Genomic DNA, 6,000 nt, shown 5'->3' with positions numbered 1-6,000 from the left:
AATTGCGGGAGTAGACCTATTTTTAGGCCTATCAAGGTAGTATTAGAAAAAAGAGAGGTTAGACATATAAATTACTTCTGGTAGATTTATTTTCTATTTAAGATTATCTTTTGGATCTAAATCCATTGACCCTGAAATTTTGGGCTCTACTATAGGGGCCAAATTTTTTGAGCTGAGCTCTCTTTGGTGTCGTTTGGCAACACTAATAAGTTATTTTTTTTGCTTATTTAAGTAAAAAAGTTAGTTTGGTAAAGTGAAAACTTCTAACTTTACTTAAGTTAAAATTTGACTTCTTTTTAAAGTTCAAAATTTTTTGCTTTTGACTTCAAAGTCAAGTTACTTATGTCCAACACATACACGAATATTACTTGACTATTTTTTTTTTTGTCTGCCTCCGGTCCACCACAATACAATTTACACCAGTACCACCACACCTCAACCACCACCATTGTCGCACCTCCACCACCACCACCACCACACACCTCCACCACCCTGCCACCACCACATCTCCACCACCATCACCACAACAATTCAAATACCACCACTATACGACCTCCACCACCATCATCACCAAGCTTCCACCACCAACAATACAACTATCACCATGTCTCCACCACCACCATCTCTAAGCCTTCTCAACCACTACCATCACCAAGCCTCCACCACCACCACCACGTCTCCACTACCACAACTCCACCACCACCACCACCATCACCACAAATCCACCACCGCATTTCCACCACAACCGCCATATTTCCACCACCACCACAATACCTCAAACGCCACCATTGTACTCCACCACCACACCATAAACACCACAACACTTCAAACCGACCACCATACTTTCATCTCCACCGCCACACTTCGACCACCAACACCATACCTCCTCCACCACCACCACCATACTTCAACCACTACGACCACCATCATACCTCCATCACTACCACCATCGTCATATTTCCACCACTATATCCTCATGACCACTAGCACCATATTAACACCACCGCCGCCATATTTCCACCTCCACCACTCCTCAACCACCACCATTGTTACCACCACCACCACCTTTGCCATAATAGTTATGATGAAATTGTATGAGTAAACTTAAAATGAACTATCTTTATGGGGAAAGAAAAATAAAAAGTATATAACATTGTCAAACTAACTTTTTAACTTATAAGTAACTATTTTACCAAACTTACTTTTTATATTTTTGAACTTTATTAAAGCAAAAGTACTTCTACTCGAAGCAAAAGTTCTTCTACTTTTGTTTGTCAAAAGACACCTTTGAGTCATCAAAATGTCAGGGTCTACTCTTCTCTTTGTAAATCTATCACTCTAATCTTTGTTTTTTCCAAATCTACCTCTTTATCCTTAACAAAAAAAAAAGAATCTATCTCTTTAGACTTTAGTTTTCAGTTGTGTGAGAAGATGAAGTTAAAATCCAAATTTTGAAAAAAATCATACAAAAGTTAGGGAAGTTTAATTTGAGATAATGTCGGCTAATCAGAGAGTAACGTTATTCATTGAGTTTAAATATGATTCGATATAACTTTTTATTTGTAAATTATTTTAATTGTGTGTTTTTTATTTTGTCGGGGAGAAATTTCTTTTACTTCACATATTTTTAGTACAGAAGGGCTCGGGTTGAAATTTGGCATTGGTTCTTAAATTGCCAACTAAAACCCTATACCTTACTGCCCAACACCATGGACTACACCACCTACACCGTTGATCAAACCTCCCCCACCACTGATCAAACCACCTCCACCACCGACCCCACCAACACCTTCTCTCTCTCGTGCTCTATCTCCTTCTGCTTCTTTCTCGAGTATTGTGCAAAATCCTGGAAAAAGATGGAAGTAAAACAAGAGATAGAGAGATAAAGCGAGCTTGACAGTGGTGATTGTGGTGGTTGGTGAGTTGATCACAGAGAGAGCAACGGTGGTGGTCGGCGAGCTTGATGGAGAGAGACGTCAATTTCTTGGCGGGAGCTCGACCACAATTGGGAAGAAGTTGGTGTGCGACAAAACTTGACTTACCATAGATATTTGGTGTGTGAGTACCACTTCATGGTCCACCGCCATTTTCCTTAGTGGATGGACTCCCACTCCACTTACCGGAGGTATCAAGTTCGATTCACATGGAAGTCGAAATACATGATTTATTGAACTTGGGGAGAAATAAAGTAGATTTAGAAATAAATGGGCTCTCATGCCCTAAAGGATGGTCTTAAGGGTTTCTATATGGCCCTTAAGAGAACGAGAGTGCTACATGTACAAAGTCTTTGACAAAATTCTTAACTTAATGACTCATTTTCACTAAAAGACAAAAGTTGACCAAAGTATTTCAAAGTTTGACTTTGATCGGGACCGTTCACTTAGCATTTTGTCAAGAATTTTGTCAAAGATTCTTTGTACATTTAGCATTTCCCTAAGAAAACACTTTATGTAGTCGTGGCTAAAATATCCCTAACTGAAGTAAGCGCATTCAATTTTTTCACCAAACTATCCAAGTCCTCAGATGAACTTCCACCTTCTTTAACTGCATCATTAGCAGCCTTACACAGCTCCTTGACTCGCTCTCTTTCAGACCGATTCCCACTCACAGATTCAGCCATGGCCCGTCCCAACTCAGTCGCATCAGGGATCGAGTCAGCCCCCTCGCAAACTCTGAGAGCAACCTTCATTTGGTCAACCAAAAGGGTCGCATTCATAAACTGCTCGGCTCTCATTGGCCAAGCTAACATTAGTACTCCAGCTGTAATTGCCTCAATCGTTGAGTTCCAACCACAATGAGTCAAGAAAGATCCGACTGATCGGTGTTTCAATATCATAATTTGTGGAGCCCATCCTTTAATCACTAAACCTCTCCCAGCCGTTCGATCTTCAAATCCATCAGGAACCATCCCGTACTCACCTTCCGCGTGCCCTTTTGTGGGTTGCTTGACGGACCATATAAATCTAACTCCGCTATACTCTAACGCGTCTGCAATTATTTCCATTTGTTTGTTTGTAAGAACAGCTTGACTCCCAAAACAAACATAAACCACAGAGTCGTCTGGTGCGGAATCCAACCACGTTAGCAGATCCTTGGTTGAAACCGAAGAACCTGACCCACCTCTATCGGCTGACCCACCTCCGACGTGCTCATTATTATTATCTTCAGTCGGAAGCAGAGGTCCGACGGCCCAAACTTTGTCATTGTAATTGTAACTCGTATCCTTCATGAAATAATTCAAGTAGGCGGATTCCAACTTACTAAATGTGTTGAAAACGATTCCCCAACTCTCACTGTTATCAAGAAACCCATCTCCAATGAACTTCAAGTTGGGATCTTCTTTATAAGATCGAAAAATAGAAGGAAGTTGCTTGTACTTGAAAACAGGGGAATCGGGGATTTTGGTGAAAGGAATTTGAGCATTTTCTCCGGTGAATTCAGATATATTTGACGCATTAATAAACAGAGAATCAATGACGGCTAAACCGAAGGCACCAGAAGGAGAGAAAACGATCCGAGGGATACCGAGTTGAGAAGCGAATTTTTGAGTCCAACCCAGGAAGAAATCAGAGATGATGGCAATAGGTGGAGAAGGGTGAGATTTAAACCAATTAAGAAGAGGATTATAAAGTTCACCCATTGCTCGAAACAGGAATGGGAATCCACCAGGAGCAAGATCTTTAGTATTTTCAGCACCTGGTGGAATATTAGGTTGATTTTCAGGGAAGGGTAGGACTAGAGTAGTAACTTGAGGATTTTTGGAGAGTAAAGGGGTGAGAATTGGGAGGTTTTTAGGGGTAACAAGGATGGTGATTGTTAACCCTTTAAGTGAAAATTGATGAGTGAGATCTAAGAGAGGGATAATGTGACCTTGGGCAGGATAGGGGAACACCAGAATATGGGCACTTGGAGTGAGTAATCCATTACTTAACATGGTTGTGATAGACAAATAGTTCTTAAGAATCTTAAGCTTTGCTTTTTGTCCTGTGAGACTGCTGTGTGGTGAGTGATGAAAGTTGTGAACAGTTTGAGTGTTTATATGCATATCAATTTGGGTCCCCTTATGGTTGATTGACATTAAATGAGGGGTGAAACGTTTTCTTTCTGGTTGTTGTGATGATATCACTACATAGATCATCATCATCAATACTAGGGTTTATTCTCTTTTTTACTCGGATCCGTTTTTCTCTTTTCGCACTCCACGGACTAAGCAAGTCTAACGATACTCGAATTGGACTTAATCTGTGATGAGCTTGAACAACACGGACTGAAGCCAGTCCAAGTACCCTTGGACTGCTCAGTCTGAGACCCACAAAAAGCACCAAGAGTGGAGGCGGCCTGAGCGAAAAGGAGGGGCGCAAGACACACTAAACTTTGTTAGGAAAAAAATACATTTGTAGTCCTAGAACAGTGGAGTGCCTTTGGTAGAAACGTCTAAAACTGACTCTGATATAGATGGATGTAGTCCAATTCGTTTCTCCTATGTGCTGTTTTTTTCTCCTCCATGAATAACCTTTTGGGTACCTCCCTATACCCACCATTCAATTGCTTCTCTGTCAAAATTAATTTCAATCACTTGTCTCACCTATAGACTGCAACAGTAACTACTCTCCATTTAGAGAGATTTTGACATAAGCTCAATAGGAGGACAAGGGGCGGACCCATATGTAGATTAGCTGGGATTTAGAGATCACAAAGAGAAGAATTGGTAGACACATAACCTCAATCTAGCACCAACTGGTCTTTCATCTGGTCAATTAACACCATCCCTCGGATTACAATGTTTATTTGGAAGTGCTGCTCGGCGGCCCTCCCTGTTCGCCAAAGAATTTACTTGTCCGAATTGCAACCAATTGGTGTATAAGTTGGGATCGAATTTTAAGACAAACAAAAAGTAGGGGGATAACAAAAAATTAGCTCAAGCAAACTAGAGTAAAAGGTAGGGGGATAACAAAACTAATTTCAAAGCCACTTCCAACCATTTTTAATTTTGTTAAATGTTTGCCTACTTCGTCTTTATTCGATATTTTATCCCTGGCTAGGGACACGGTGAGGCGAATCACGGCTCCGCCTTTGGTCATACCTTAATTAGAGTTGGTAGTTCAAATCACCTACTTGACATACTATATCTTCGAACTCTATTTTTTTTTTCTTATTGTTTCAAACAAGACTCTCAATACACCCTAAAAAGCTAGTCACTTTCAAACACTACCTAGCTCTATGAATAAATCTTTTTCATTCCTAAAATTTTAACTTAATGTCACCCATGTCGGACGTAAACTTCTGGTTTCGCCCATGAGACTATATTCATTTGGAAACAACTGGAATCTTGCTTGGATGAAAAGAGTAAACAAAATTAGATGGGATCAAATCAATTCAGGAGATCAAATGGTTAGAACTTAAATTAAATTGTTAGTGTGCCCACATCACTCTTATTAACCATTAACCGTCCATCATTGAGCCGCTTTTTTAAGGTTTGTTTCATTATCTTCGCCTTTTTTTGGTGTAATTTCTATCAAACTTCGCTTGTATTTATATTTATGTCTTAATCAGATAGAAAAGAATCTAGGAGAAAATAGTACTTTTTGTAACCAACAAGTTTAAAAGAACCAATACTTTTTCTCTTAACCATGGGCACCTGAGGGTTCAGGTTATGAATATTTTCCCTCTTACTCTAACCCATATAGTCATGGCCCCTCCAATGGACACAAAAACTGTAGAATCAGATTCTTACTCTGCCATTGCTGCTGCTATCACGAGGCGAAAGAACACAAATTCAGAATCTACAGCAAATGTTCTAGGAAACATAATGCTTTAGCAGACTCTGTACTGTAAATATGTTAGGAGAGAGTTAAGAGCTATGGTTTGGAATTCAATCCCACTCTTTAACCATCATATATTTAATTCAGCAGTTAACAAACAAAAAGATTCAGTTACAAAATTTTAAATGTCTTCGACGTTGGATTACTTTCTTTCTCTAAACCTTGACTACACATACCC

At 39.9% G+C, this 6,000-nt stretch overlaps 1 pseudogene across 1 annotated transcript; it reads right to left on the bottom strand.

Annotated features, from left to right (window-relative positions):
• Window positions 1-2,146: 2,146 nt before the first annotated feature.
• Window positions 2,147-4,344, bottom strand: LOC147547998 (UDP-glycosyltransferase 89B2 pseudogene; annotated as a pseudogene). The gene has a single exon (XR_015238591.1). The product of XR_015238591.1 is annotated as a UDP-glycosyltransferase 89B2 pseudogene (transcript).
• Window positions 4,345-6,000: the final 1,656 nt, after the last annotated feature.

This window comes from Eschscholzia californica, unplaced genomic scaffold, assembly GCF_041429995.1.
Source record: "Eschscholzia californica isolate CP2 unplaced genomic scaffold, dmEscCali1.0.p SCAF_3, whole genome shotgun sequence".
NCBI classification, from domain to species: domain Eukaryota; kingdom Viridiplantae; phylum Streptophyta; class Magnoliopsida; order Ranunculales; family Papaveraceae; genus Eschscholzia; species Eschscholzia californica.
The sequence above is the reverse complement of the archived record's forward strand: the minus strand, read 5'-3'. Positions and strand labels throughout refer to the sequence as shown.